Source organism: Salvelinus sp. IW2-2015, linkage group LG14 (genome assembly GCF_002910315.2).
Source record: "Salvelinus sp. IW2-2015 linkage group LG14, ASM291031v2, whole genome shotgun sequence".
NCBI classification, from domain to species: Eukaryota; Metazoa; Chordata; class Actinopteri; order Salmoniformes; family Salmonidae; genus Salvelinus; species Salvelinus sp. IW2-2015.
The window spans coordinates 3165723-3181189 of record NC_036854.1 but is presented as its reverse complement, the minus strand read 5'-3'; the positions used below and the strand labels follow the sequence as shown (position 1 = coordinate 3181189).

General features: G+C 43.8%; 1 protein-coding gene across 1 annotated transcript in view; it reads right to left on the bottom strand.

Moving 5' to 3' along the window:
• The window catches only part of LOC111973389 (leucine-rich repeat transmembrane protein FLRT2-like), an 88566-nt gene extending 77116 nt beyond the window's left edge, over positions 1 to 11450 (bottom strand). The window contains exon 1 of the mRNA XM_024000739.2: positions 11170 to 11450. The gene's annotated coding sequence lies outside the window, so the exon portion shown is untranslated. The remainder of the gene's footprint in view (positions 1 to 11169) is intronic.
• Between the last annotated feature and the right edge of the window lie 4017 nt (positions 11451 to 15467).

Sequence of the window (15467 nt, the reverse complement as noted above, 5' to 3'; positions counted from 1 at the left end):
GTCTCTCTTTATGTAGTTTTGTGTTGTCTCTCTTGTCGTGATGTGAGTTTTGTCCTATGTTTATATATATATATATTTGTTTTTATCCCAGCTCTGTCCCTGCAGGGGCCTTTTATTCTTAACTGACTTGCCTAGTTAAACAAATGTTAGATAAATAAATAAAATAAAAAATATACAGTACCGCTCAAAAGTACCATTTAATGAAGCTGCCAATTGAGGACTTGTGAGGWGTCTGTTTCTCAAACTAGACACTCTAATGTACTTGTCCTCTTGCTCAGTTGTGCACTGGGGCCTCCTACTCCTCTTTCTACTCTGGTTAGAGCCAGTTTGCCCAGTTCTGTGAAGGGAGTAGTACACAGCGTTGTACAAGATCTCAGTTTATTGGCAATTTCTGCATGAATAGCCCTAGAATCAAGAATAGACTGACGAGTTTCAGAAGAAAGTTATTTGTTTCTACCATGATGAGCCTGTAATGGAACCCACAAATGCTGATGCTCCAGATACTCAACGAGTCTAAAGAAGGCCAGTCAATTGCTTCTTTAATCAGAACAACAGTTTGCAGCTGGGCTAACATTATTGCAAAAGGGTTTTCTATCGATCAATTAGCCTTGTAAATTGTAAACTTGTATTAGCTAACACAATGTGCCATTGGAACACAGGAGTGATGGATTTCTGATAATTGGCCTCTGTACGCCTATGTAGATATTCCATAAAAATAATAAATTTTCCAGCTACAATAGTCATTTACAACATGAACAATTGTCTACACTGGATTTCTGATCAATTTTGATGTTATTTTAATGGACAAAAAATGTACTTTTGCTTTAAAAAAACAAGGACATTTCCAAGTACCCAAACTTTTAACTGCAGTGTAATATATATTATATATATTATATATATATATATATATATATATATAATATATATATATATATAATATATATATATATATATATATATATATAAAGAATATTTCTAATACAGTGAATGAGATCTGAGAGAGAATTGAGACAAGAGAGAAAACAAACGAGAGACAGAGAGAGGCTGAGAGACCGCAGAGAGAGGGGGAGAGAGAGAGACAGAGGCTGAGAGTCCACACAGAAGAGACAGAGAGAGAATGAGAGAGGCTGTGAGGCTAACAGACAGAGGGGGAGAAGAGAGGCTTGATAAGACCACAGAAAGGGGGAGAGAGAGGCAGAGAGAGGCTGATAGACCACAGAGAGAGGGGGAGAGAGAGACAGAGAGAAGCTGATAGAACACAGAGAGAGACAGAAGAGAGAGACAGAGAGAGGCTGATAGAACACAGAGAGAGGGGGAGAGAGAGACAGAGAGAGGCTGATAGACCACACGAGAGAGGGGAGAGAGAGAGACAGAGAGAGGTTGTAGCTGTTATTAATGGTAATCCCATGTCCACTACTACTATTATTATTGCGTTGGAATCCCAACATTTATTTATATATAAATATATATATATATTTTGTGTATATATATACATATATATTTTATTAAAATTTTTCGATATGTATACTTGACAATGTAAAGTAATAATAACTTGCCATGTCAATAAAGTCAATTGAATTGAATTGAATTGAATTGAGAGGCTGATAGACCACAGAGAGAGGGGAGAGAGAGACAGAGAGAGCTGATAGACCTCAGAGAGAGGGAGAGAGAGACAGAGAGAGGCTGATAGACCACAGAGAGAAAGGGGGGAGAGAGAGAACGAGAGAGACAGAGAGAGACTGAGAGACCACAGAGAGAGGGAGAGAGAGGCTGATGACCACAGAGAAGAGGGGGCGAGAGATAACAAGAGAGGCTGAGAGACCACAGAGAGAGGGGGAGAGAGAGAGACAGAGAGTCGCTGAGAGACCACAGACAGAGGGGGAAAGAGAGAGACAGAGAGAGGCTGAGAGACCAAGAGAGAGGGGGAGAAAGAGAGAGAGTGGAGGACCACAGAGAGAGACAGAGAGAGAGAATGAGAGAGAGGCTGAGATACCACAGAGAGAGGGGGGAGAGAGAGAGAGACAGAGAGAGGCTTGAGAGACCATAGAGAGAGGGGGAGAGAGAGCAAAACACAAACAGACCCCACAGAGCCCCAGGACAGCAAAACAATTAGACCCAACCAAATCAAAAGAAAACAAAAAGATATAATTACTTGACACATTCGAAAAGGGGAAAAGGGGGATACCTAGTCAGTTGTACAACTGAATACCTTCAACTGAAATATGTCTCTTCCGCATTTTAACCCAACCCCCTCTGAATCAGAGGTGCGAGGGGTTGTCTTTACATCCATGTGTTCGGCTCCTGGAACAGTAGCGTTAACTGCCTTGCTCAGAGGCAGAACGACAGAATTATAATATACCTGCCTTGAAGGCTCAGAGATTCTCTAACCACTAGATTTACAAAAAAAAAACACAGCAAACTAGAATGCTATTTGGCCCTAAACAAAGAGTACACAGTGGCAAAATACCCGACCAATGTGACTGACCCAAAATTAAGGAATTTATGTACATCTCAGTGAGCATAACCTTRCTMTTGAGAGAGGCCGCCGTAGGCAGACCTGGGTCTCAAGCAGGCCTTGTGCACACTGCCTACAAAATGAGGTGGAAACTGAGCTGTACTTCCTAACCTCCTGACAATGTATGACCATATTACAGACACATATTTCCCTTAAATTACACAGACCCACAAAAAATTCCAAATCAAATCCAATTWGACTAAACTCCCATATCTATTGTGTAAAATACCATAGCGTGCCATCACAGCAACAAGATTTGTAACCTTTTGCCTCAAGAAAAGGGCAACCAGTTAAGAAAGAACACCATTGTAAATACAACCCATATTTATATTTATTTATTTTCCCGTTTGTACTTTAACTATTTGCACATCATTATAACACTGTACATAGCCATAATATGACTTTTGACATTTCTCTTTACTGTACATTTTTTTTGTTTATTTCACTTTTGTTTATTATCTATTTCACTTGCTTTGGCAATGTAAACATATGTTTCCCATGCCAAAAATGCCCTTTGAATTGAAATGGAATTGAGAGAGAGAGACACTGTGTGGGAAGCCTTGGCCTGCTGGCAGCTCGGAACGTTCCAAAACAAACATCAATGGCCTTGCTACTCACAGCCCATAAAATGACTCTCAGAATTCAGTCTGTCACAGACTACTCTGCTCTCTGGATCCATGTTTCAGCCAAGAGAGGATGCATGCAGTGCAGTCATCACTGGCAGGCTAAAATGTTTGACAGTGTTTCAACCGCAGGTGTGTTAGATTCAGTATCATTTTTTGTTGTGTTTTTGTGTTATCATCTTAATGTTTTATAGTAAATAAAACAAATCCCATGAAAGTAAGCAATGACAGACATCTAATTTACCAAAATTCATATTTCTCTATCTGGGGATTGGGCTCAATTCTGAATTAAATGATGGGACTGATGGCTGGTGAAAATAGCATCTTTACTATAATCAAATTTTTATATATAATACTGTAGWATGCTGAGGCACTATTTTAAGAAAAAGTATAATTTACAGAATAATACTTAAAAAATWATTTTGACATAAACTATGTTAATTTCATTTACATCACCCGGTCATGAAGTTCAAAGGAAAATATACACTATATATACAAAGTATGTGGACAACTCTTCAAATGACTGGATTCGGCTATTTCAGCCACACCCGTTGATGTATACAATCGAGCACACAGCCATGCAATCTCCATAGGGAAACATTGGCAGTAGAATGGCCTTAATGGGGAGTTCAGTGACTTTAAACGTGGCACCGTCACCTTTCCAACAAGTCAATTAGTCAAATTTCTGCCCTGCTAGAGCGTCCCCGGTCAACTACAAGTCCGGTTATTGTGAAGTAGAAACGTCTAGGAGCAACAACGGCTCAGCCGCGAAGTGGTAGGCCACACAAGCTCACAGAACCGGACCTCCGAGTGCTGAAGCACGTAGCGCATTAAAATCGCCTGTCCTCGGTTGCAACACTCACTACCGACTTCCAAACTGCTTCTGGAAGCAACATCAGCACAATAACTGTTTGTCGGGAGATTCACAAAATAGGTTTCCATGGCCGAGCAGCTGCACACAAGCCTAGATCACCATGTGCAATGTAAAGCTCACCACCATTGGACTCTGGAACAGTGGAAACGTGTTCCCTGAAGTGATGAATCACACTTCACCATTTGGCAGTCCGACATACAAATGTGTGTTTGGCGGATGCCAGGAGAATGCTTCCTGCCTCAATGCATAGTGCCAACTGTAAGGTTTGGTGGAGGAAGAATAATGGTCTGGGGCTGTTTTTCATGGTTCAGGCTAAGCCCCTTAGTTCCAGTGAACGGACATTTTAACGCTACAGCATACAATTACATTCTAGATTATTCTGTTCTTCCAACTTTGTACCAACAGTTTGGGGAAGGCCCTTTCCTGTTTCAGCATGACAATGCACCTGTGCACAAAGCGAGGTCCATACAGAAATGGCTTGTCGAGATCGGTGTGGAAGAACTTGACTGGCCTGCACAGAGCCCTGACATCAACCCCATAGAACATATTTTGTATGATTCGGAACATTGACTGCAAGTCCGGCCTAATCGCCTAACATCGGTGCCCGGCCTCACTAATGCTCYTGCGGCTGAATGGAAGCAAGTCCCCGCAGCAATGTTCCAACATCTAGTGGAAAGCCTTCCCAGAAGAGTGGAGGCTGTTATAGCAGCAAAGGGGGGGATCAACTCCATATTATTGCCCATGATTTTGGAATAAGATGTTTGATAAGCAGGTTTCCACATACCTTTGGTCATGTAGTGTAGCTCACAAATACCAGTGCAGTATATTTTTCAACATATATACTTTTTATATTACACCCTCCATTCCTTCAGCACTAATGCCATTACCTGCTCTGGTATTTGAATCCATTTTTATTTAATCTGCTGGAGGCCATTTGTCTCTCCCTCTTTCTCTGATGCCCAGTAGAGGCTGAGTGGTGAGGCGTTATGTTACACCCAAGGAACAGTTCCTCCCTTGTGCCTGGTTCTTGGTTTGCTCCCCCCCACACCCCTCTCTCTCTGTCTCTCTCTCTCTGTCTCTCTCTCTCTGCATATCTGGGCTGTGCCCTCAGGCCAAGTTGCTGCTCTAGACAACGTCTGATTCATGACTGAGTTTCTCGACGGTCATCCGACTCAAGACATGCACTAACGAGGCAGTTAAAGTGAAGGTGTAACCTGTAACCTGTAACCATACCTGATGCTCATGTAGGGGTCATAGTGGCAATGTGTTGTTCTAATGTCATAGTTACATCTTTATGAAATAGTATGTAAATAGAGTTCTGGTTTCTGAGAAATGTGTTAATTGAAAGTACTACACTACCGTTCAAAAGTTTGGGGTCACCTAGAAATGTCAGTGTTTTTTAAAGAAAAGCACATTTTTTGTCCATTAAAATAACATAAAATTGATCAGAAATACAGTGTAGAGATTGTTAATGTTGTAAATGACTATTGTACCTGGAACCGGCAGATTTTTTATGGAATATTTACATAGGCGTAAAGACGCCCATTATCAGCAATCATCACTCCTGTATTCCAATGGCACGTTGTGTTATCTAATACAAGTTTATAATTTTAAAAGGCTAATTGATCATTAGAAAACCCTTTTGCAATTTGGTTAGCACAGCTGAAAACTGTTGTTCTGATTAAAGAAGCAATAAAACTGGCTTTCTTTAGACTAGTTGAGTATCTGGAGCATCAGCATTTGTGGGTTCGATTACAGGCTCAAAATGACCAGAAACAAAGACCTTTCTTCTGAAACTCATCAGTCCATTCTTGTTCTGAGAAATTAAGGCTATTCCATGCGAGAAATTGCCAAGAAACTGAAAATCTCATACAACGCTGTGTACTACTCCCTTCACAGAACAGAGCAAACTGGCTCTAACCAGAATAGAAAGAGGAGTTGGAGATCCCGGTGCACATCTGAGCAAGAGGACAAGTACATTAGAGTGTCTAGTTTGAGAAACAKACGCCTCACAAGCCCTCAACTGGCAGCTTCATTAAATAGTACCCCGCAAAACACCAGTCTCAACGTCAACAGTGAAGAGGCGACTCCGGGATGCTAGCCTTCTAAGCAGAGTTACAAAGAAAAAGCCATATCTCAGACTGGCCAATATAAAGAAAAGATTTAGATGGGCAAAAGAACACAGACACATGACAGAGGAACTCTGCCTAGAAAGCCAGCATCCCGGAGTCGCCTCTTCACTGTTGACGTTGAGACTGATGTTTTTTGGACATTGAGATAAGATTTTTGCAATTCATTCCAGTTACTGGCAGCAGAGAACTGAAAGGAAAGGCGGCCAAAGTAAGTGTTGGCTTTGGGGATGACTAGTGCAATATACCTGCTGGAGCGCGTGCTACGGGTGGGTGTTGCTATGGTGACCAGTGAGATGAGATAAGGCGGGGCTTTACCTAGCAAAGACTTATAGATGACCTGGATCCAGTGGGTTTGGCGACGGATATGTAGTGAGGGCCAGCCAACGAGAGCATACAGGTCACAGTGGTGGGTATTATATGGGGCTTTGGTGGGGCTTTGGCTYCAATTTTGGATTGGAGATACTTAATGTGAGTCTGGAAGGAGAGTTTACAGTCTAACCAGACACCTAGGTATTTGTAGTTGTCCACATATTCTAAGTCAGAACCGTCCAGAGTAGAGATGCTAGTCGGGCAGGAGGGTGCGGGCAGCAATCGATTGAAGAGCATGCACTTAGTTGTACTAGAATTTAAAAGCAGTTGGAGGCCATGAAAGGAATGTTGTATGGCGTTGAAGCTCGTTTGGAGGTTTGTTAACACAGTGTACAAAGATGGGCCAGATGTATACAGAATGGTGTCGTCTGCATACAGGTGGATCAGAGAATCACCAGCAGCAAGAGCGACATCAATGATATATACAGAGAAAAGAGTCGGCCTGAGAATTGAACCCTGTGGCGTCCCAATAGAGACTGTCAGAGGGCCGGACAACAGGCAATTTGACCCAATGAACTCTATCTGAGAAGTAGTTGGTGAACCAGGCGGGGCAGTCATTTGAGAAGCCAAGGCTATTGAGTCTGCCAGTAAGAATGTGGTGATTGACAGTATCAAAAGCCTTGGCAAGGTCGATGAAGACGGCTGCACAGTACTGTCTTTTATCGATAGAGGTTATGATATCGTTTTGGACTTTGAGCATGGCTGAGGTGCACCTATGACCAGCTGGGAAACCAGATTGCATAGTGGAGAAGGTACGGTGGGATTCGAAATGGTCGGTCATCTGTTTATTAACTTGGCTTTCAAAGATTTTAGAAAGGCAGGGCAGGATGGATATAGGTCTGTAATAGTTTGGGTGCAGAGTTCTGTCTCCCCCTTTGAAGAGGGGGATGGCCGTGGCAGCTTTCCAATCTTTGGGGATCTCAGACGATACAAAAAAGAGGTTGAATAGACTAGTAATAGGGGTTGCAACAATTTTGGCGGATCATTTTAGAAAGAGAGGGTCCAGATTGTCTAGCCGGCTGATTTGGAGGATCCAAGATTTTGCAGTTCTTTCAGAATATCAGCTGTCTGGATTTGGGTGAAGGAGAAGCGGGGGGGGGGGGGGGGGGCAAGTTGCTGCAGGGGGTGCTTAGATGTTGGCCGAGGTAGTGGTAGCCAGTTGGAAAGCATGTGGTGGTAGCCAGTGGAAAGCTGGAAAAATGCTAATTTAAATGATTGATTATCGTGGATTTATGGTGGTGACAGTGTTTCCTATCCTCAGTGCAGTGGGCAGCTGGGAGGAGGTGCTCTTATTCTCCATGGACCTTCATTGTCCCAAAACGTTTTGGAAGTAGTGCTACAGGAAGCAAATTTCTGTTTGAAACCTGGCCTTAGTTTTCTTAACTGACTGAGCATTTGGTTCCTGACTACCCTGAAAAGTTGCATATTGCGGGGGCTATTCGATACTAATGCAGAACGCACAGGATGTTTTTGTGGTGGTCAAGGGCAGTCAAGTCTGGGGTGAACCGAGGGCTATATCTGTTCTTAGTTCTACATTTTTTGAATGGGGCATGCTTATTTAAGATGGAGAGGAAAGCACTTTTGAAAGGCATCCAGGCTCCTCTACGGACGGGATGAGTTCAATATCTTTCCAGGATACCCGGGCCAGGTTGATTAGAAAGGCCTGCTGGCTGAAGTGTTTTGGGGAGCGTTTGACAGTGATGAGGGATGGTCGTTTGATCGCGGACCCATTAACGCACGCAAGGCACGAGGAGTGATTGGCTGAGATCCTGGTTGAAGACAGCAGAGGTGTATTTAGATGGCAAGTTGGTCAGGATGAAATCTATGAGGTTGCCCATGGTTACAGATTTAGGGTTGTACCTGGTAGGTTCCTTGATCATTTGTGGGATTGAGGGCATCTAGCTTAGATTGTAGGACGGCCGGGGTGTTAAGCATGTCCCAGTTTAGTTCACCTAACAGTACGAACTCTGAAGATAGATGGGGGGAGATCAATTCACATATGGCATCCAGGGCACAGCTGGGGGCTGAGGGGGGTCTATAAGAAGCGAAAACAGTGAGAGACTTGTTTCTGGATAGGTGGATTTTTAAAAGTAGAAGCTCAAATTATTTGGGCACAGACGTTGATAGTTTGACAGAACTCTGCAGGCTATCTCTGCAGTAGATTGCAACCCCGCCCCCTTTGGCAGTTATATCTTATCGGAAAATGTTATAGTTGTTATAGGAATGGACATTTCTTCCTAAGCCAGGATTCAGACACGGCTAGGACATCCTGGTTGGCGGAGTGTGCTAAAGCAGTGAATAAAWCAAACTTAGGGAGGAGGCTTCTGATGTTAACATGCATGAAACCAATACTTTTACGGTTACAGAAGTCAACAAATGAGAGCGCCTGGGTAATGGGAGTGATGCTGGGGGCTGCAGGGCCTGGGTTAACCTCTACATTACCAGAGGAACAGAGGAGGAGTAGGATAAGAGTATGGCTAAAGGCTAAAAGAACTGGTYGTCTAGTGCGTTCGGAACAGAGAGTAAAAGGAGCAGATTTCTGGGCACAGAAGAATAGATTAAAGGCATAATGTACAGACAAGGGTATGGTAGGATGTGAGTACAGTGGAGGTAAGCCCAGGCATTGAGTGACGACGAGAGAGGTTTTGTCTCTTGAGACACCATTTAAGCCAGGTGCAGTCACCTCATGTGTGGGAGGTGGAACATAAGGGCTAGCCAAGGCATATTGAACAGGGCTGGATGCTCTACAGTTAAATAAAACAAAAATGACTCACCAAAACAGCAATAGACAAGGCATATTGACATTAGGGAGAGACATGTGTGGCCGAGTGATTATAGGGTCCATTGAGTAGCTAGGCGAGCTGGAGGCACGGCGATTCAGACAGCTACCAGGCCGGGGCTAGCAGCAGGCTAGCAGATGGGCCTCAGGGGGACGTCGCAATGGGAGAGCCTTGGACGGTCATGTCGGCAGRCAAGTCGTGATGGATCGGCGGGGCTCCGTGTCGGCAGCAAAGTGTCCAGACCAATTGACAAAAGAGGTATTGAAGCCCAGGAATTATCTGAATGATTTATTCGGCTAGTCGGGAGATGGGCCTAGTTCGAGGCTAGCTCCAGACTAACTGCTGCTTGCTTCAGGACAGATACGTTAGCCAGGAGTAGCCACTTGGATAGCAGCTAGCTAGCTGCGATGATCCAGAGTAAAGGTTCAGAGCTTGCGGTAGGAATCCGGAGATGTGGTACAGAAAAGCAGTCCAATATACTCTGGGTAGATATCGCGCTGTGCAGGCTGGCAGGAATTGACCGGGCTGACGCTGGCAGATTTCCAAGTTAACGGTGATGACCGCTAGCAGTGGCTAACTGACTACTAGCTAGTAGTTAGTTAGCTGGCTAGCTTCTGAAGGAGGGTCCGGTTATAAAGTATCAAAAATAGCAGATCCATACCACATTGGGTGAGGCGGGTTGCAGGAGAGTATGTTCAGTCCGTAGATGGAAAATTAGATTAAAAACATGAAAAATATATACAAAATATATACGAAGAAAAACGATATATACAAGGGACGGGACAAGACAAAACAGACATCCCACTGCTACGCCATCTTGGAACCGTGGGTCTGAGTGGGTCTGAGTACCCACATTATTCTTTTGTGGGCACGCGGACCCATCCATCCCTGGTTTAGGGTATAGGGGTGTCACAAGGATGCCGGATAGCACTAACCATTTTGACAGGGTTCCCATTAATTCCTCATTGTTCGCTGAAATTAAAACTGACATAGAGATAACAAGTACTTTTAATGGCAACCCAGCAGAAGTGCTGCGGCAGATTTTTTATGAATTCTCGATCAGAGCTCTTCTATGGATGTGCTTATGTGTTTAAATGTTTTCTTGATAATTAAGATTTAACTGAAGACTAAACAGTCAGATCATGTTAAACGCAACACAGAAAAGCTCTCAGAACCCATTAAATGAATAAAACCCATCACCAAACATTTCATACCTTTTTGTTGGAAAGTGGTTCAAGATATCAATAGTGTGTACCAGCTTTAAGATGTACTCTTATATCTTCAAGATTTCCAGGCTACTCCTTAGCGCCTGTCTATCTCTGCTTCCCAGAACAATACGCAACTTTATCAGGCTATAAAAATACCATAACTCACTCTTCTTAACCATACCGCAAAGCATCACAATTATTCTGAAACTTTCACAGGGGAATTYTCCTTGTAAACACTACACAAGCAAGTACAATTAGTGTCAGTGGCAACGAAGACATAGCTTACAATGCACAACAGTCAGTGAACTGGAAAAAAACAGACAGTGCCCAAACTCTTAATAATGCATGGAATAGCACCGTAAAACATTTAAAAGAGCTTCCTTGCATTCAGCTCCAGTAGACAGCCCTTTCGGGAGTACATTTTCATTCGTTCAAACTCTACCTCTTTATGCAGATGCTCTGATTGGTTTAATTATGATTGCACTGATTAAGTGTGTCTTATCAACTCTCGTAGCTATCTCAACCTGAATCACAATGATACAGGGAGTTTGAGTTTGGAGTTTTGCTTTAAGTGCTGTGGGGTGTTGCTAGTCTCTCTCTCTCTCTCTCCCTCTGCTGCTACTTTTGCTCACATGTTGTCAGACAAACGTTAGAAGAAGGGCCCTTACCGTTCTTGAGGCAGCTGGTGGTCAGAGCATAGTCCATCCCAGGACAGCTCCCGGATGGCAGGGTAGCGAGGGGCTCGTAACTTTAAAGAGAGCGGCGTCTGTTGGGCAGTGGGTAACAAGCGACAGACGTGTGTGGGGAGGAAACTACAGGCACCAGTCAGGACGCCGACAGTGGGTTTGCTTCCTCCTTAACTTAACCCTTGATCAGCCTCAACCCAACGGTTGTCTTTTTTTTCATGTTGTTTAACTCCTCTAACTTCTGTGCCTGGCGATGAGCTCAACGTGGTCTCTTGTTTCAGGGCTGGGGTGTCTTGGAGGAATGTGAGGGCAGGCTCACAGAGAGGCAGAGGCGCTGGAGAGGTCAGAGGGCACCTGAGGGGGATGGTGGTGGAGAGGGGGGGGGRGKTATGGGGGAAGTGATGGGGGAATTCCAGGGGAATGCTGAGAACAAAAGAGGAGTTATAGGGGTCATGGTAAGACATGCTGTGGGGCCAGAGAAGCACCCAGGCGGATTGAGAGCTGGAAGATGTGGACATGAGGACACAGAGTGCATTAAGCACCAATGACAGTCCCCCAATTGGGCACAGAAGTTAGCTCAATGTGTAGTTTTGATTTACATTTGGTTGAGTTGTCAACTAACGTGAGTTCAATGTGAAATCAACAAAATTGTCACCAAGTCATTGGATTTAGGTTAAAAGTTGGGTGACAAAAATATGAAATTACATTACAGTTTTCCACGTTGATTCAATGTCATCATATATAATTTCGGGGTTGAAATGACATGGAAACAACGTTGATATGCCCAGTTTTTGCCCAATGGGTTCGTCTGCGGTTGACAGAAGCTGAGGTGTGCTTTTTACTGTCTAATGCTGGAGAAGGGAAATGACAGGTGCCTGCTTTGTTGGAAATGGGGCCTATCCTGTCTGACTAGATGATTTCTATGTTTCAGTTCTGTTCCACCTGAGGAGAGTGGACGGAGGTGTGAGATTGAGGGTGTTACAGGCATTCTTTCCTCATGGCTAACTCAATATAGAAACAAGCCAATTAGAAAGAAAGAAACTGGTGGAGAATAATAATGCACTCTAACTCTACTTCCCTAACGACGCAAGCATACCTCACTGTGCTGGTAGTCGGGAGTTGGAGCATTTATTTGTTTTTTTTTCGTGGCAGTTTTCTCACTGTTTACTCTCCTTGCCTGCTGTTGCTGTTGCAGATCAGCACTGGTCTGTATCAGGGAGAGGAAAACTGTATACCCCACATCTCAGAAACCTTTATCCCTTTTCCTGTTGTGGCCAATTCACGAGTGGGACTCGCTAACTAATCCTGCACTGATAGCCTGCTTGTTGAGAGGCCTGTTAGTGAAGTTGAGGGGTTTGATGAAGGCCTGCTTTCTTAGGCCTGTTTGGGACAGGAGGGGAGAAGGCCTTGCTTTCTGAGCCTGTTAGGACAGGAGGGGAGAAGGCCTGCTTTCTGAGGCCTGTTGTGGACAGAGGGGGAGAGCCTGCTTTCTGAGGCCTGTTGGACAGGAGGGGAGAAGGCCTGCTTTCTGAGGCCTGTTGGACAGGAGGGGAGAAGGCCTGCTTTCTGAGGCCTTTGGACAGGAGGGGGAGAAGAGCCGCTTTCTGTGAGGCCTGTTGGGACAGGAGGGGAGAAGGCCTGCTTTCTGAGGCCTGTTGGACAGGAGGGGAGAAGCCTGCTTTCTGAGGCCTGTTGGGACAGGAGGGGAGAAGGCCTGCTTTCTGAGGCCTGTTGGGACAGGAGGGGGAGAAGGCCTGCTTTATGAGGCTTGTTGGGACAGGAGGAGAGAAGGCCTGCTTTCTGAGGCCGGTGACAGGAGGGAGAAGGCCTGCTTTATGAGGCTTGTGGGACAAGAGGAGGGAAGTGCCTGCTTTCTGAGGCCTTGTTGGACAGGAGGGGGAGAAGGCCTGCTGTTCTGGAGCCTGTTGGGACAGGAGGGGAGAAAGGCCTGCTTTTATGAGGCCTGTTGGGACAGGAGGGGGAGAAGTGCCTCTTTCTGATGGCCTGTTGGGACAGGAGGGGGAGAAGGCCTGCTTTCTGAGGCCTGTTGGGAAGGGGGGAGAAGCCTGCTTTCTGAGGCCTGTGGGACAGGAGGGGGAGAAGCCTGCTTTCTGAGGTCTGTTGGGACAGGAGGGAGAAGGCCTGCTTTCTGAGGTCTGTTGGGACAGAGGGGGAGAAGAAGCGTCTCTGTAACTCTTCTTCGTTACTGGATGTGGATTTTGTGTGTAATGTGTGTGTGTGTGTGTGTGTTGTGTGTGTGTGTGTGGTGTGTTGTGTGTGTGTGTGTGTGTGTGTTGTTGTGTGTTGTGTGTGTGTTGTGTGTGTGTGTGTGTGTGGTGTGTGTTGTGTGGTGTGTGTGTGTGTGTGTGTGCGCACGCGCATGTGTGGTTACGTGCGTGTGTGTGGTTGGTTGGCTGTAATTCTGCTGATGTTTGTGCTGATTAGTTGTAGTTGGTGTGGGGTGGCACCACTCTTGTGTTCTGGTGTTTGTTGTTTTTCTCTTTTGTTTGGGGGTACGTGTTGTTGTTTTTTTAACTTTGTGTTTTTGTTTTACGGATGGTTTGTTTGTGGGTAAAAACCTATTTTTTTGTAACGGTGTGTTTTTGGTTGTTTTGGGTTTGAACCTTTGTTTTTGGTTACCGGGTGTTGTGTTGGTTGTTGTTGTAAAAACTGTTTTTTGTGGTTAACGGTTTTTGTTGGTGTCGTTACTTTGTTTGGGTTACGTGGTTTCGATGGTGTGTTATTTTCAAAAAATTTTTCAATTAGGGAAGGGTAATTTTTGTTCCCCAGAAAAGTTTGGCCTCCCTTTCCCCAAAGTTTTCTTCCGAGGAGAGGAGAGAAAACAAAAGAAAGAAAACCCAAAGCTTGTATTTCCCCAGGGCTTGATTGCCGGGAACAAACAAGAAGAGAACCAAAAAGAACAAAAAAAGGAGAAATTTACGAAAATGTTACAAAAAAGAGTAATAACTGCGGTCTTGTGTAGAAAAAAAAAGGAAAAATACTGTAGTATTTATAAAAAGGCCAAAAATTTTTTAAAGAATTTGAATGATGCAAAGTATTTTTATTTTAAAATGTGTCTTAAAGTTTATGTTAGATAATTAGTGCAAGGTTATGTATTAAACAGGTTGTATGAGTATTTATGAAGCCGAGACAGTTTAGAATTTATTAAAATGGAGAAAGGTTATTTATAATTCCCCCCACCCATTATAATTGTTTAGTATTATTAAGTATTGCCGAGCGAGAATTTAAATTTTGTGTGAGGTATGTTAAGAAATTTTATTTTATAAATGTTTTCGAATTTATAAATGTTATAAAAAATGTAGATTTTATAATGGAAAGGTTTTATAAATGTAGTAATTTTATTTAAAATTGAACCGTGTTGGTGTTTGTGTCTGTTGTGTGTTGTGGGGGTTGTGTGTGTGTGGTTGTGCTTTGTGTGGGGGTGGGGTTTTGTGTGAGGTTGTGGGGTGTTTGTGAGGAGACAGATGATGGGATGAGGGAGAGAGAGAGGGTGAGAAGGGAGACAGAATGAGGGTGTGTATTTGAAGTTGTTTGGTATTGTTGATGGGTATATTGTCTTGAATTTTGTAGTCTTTCTTTGTAGTAGTGATGAGAAGGAGAGGAGAGACAGAGAGAAGAAAGAGCGAGTGTGATGATTGTATGTTGAGTGTGTATGTGGTCGGGAGGATTGGTTTCACTTGTTTTTTGATGTTAAACTTAGTGAGATGTTTTGTGGTGGTTATAGATCTGACGTGTATTGGTTTATATACTTTGTGATGTGTATGTGTATGAGTGCTACTTGTTTTGGGGGGTATAAGACTTGGAAAAGAGAGAGATGATGTTTGTTTAGTGAGAGATGTGTGTAATTTTGTGAGTGACTTAGCATGTTGTTATGGATGGGGTTATGATGACGATGAGGTGGGAGAATGGTATGAGATTGTTGGTGAGAACTGTTTTGGTTGAAGAAACCTTGATGTTAGTTTTGTGATGTTTTTGTGGATAGTTTGGTGGTTATGTGGTTGTTGTAGCTATGAGAAAGTCTATTGATAGTATATGTGAGGATGATTGAGAGGACGTGAGAGAGAGAGAGAAGGAGAGAGAGAGAGACCCGTTTGAGTTGCGTAGAGGATGAGAGAAGAAAGAGAGAGACGAGAGACGAGAGAGAGAGAGAGAGAGAAGGAGTGAGAGAATGAGAGACAAGACAGAGAGAGAGAGAGAGAGAGAGCTCGGATTTCCTCATGAGGGAACACAGTAGGAGCAGAAAGAGAGAGAAATGAGAT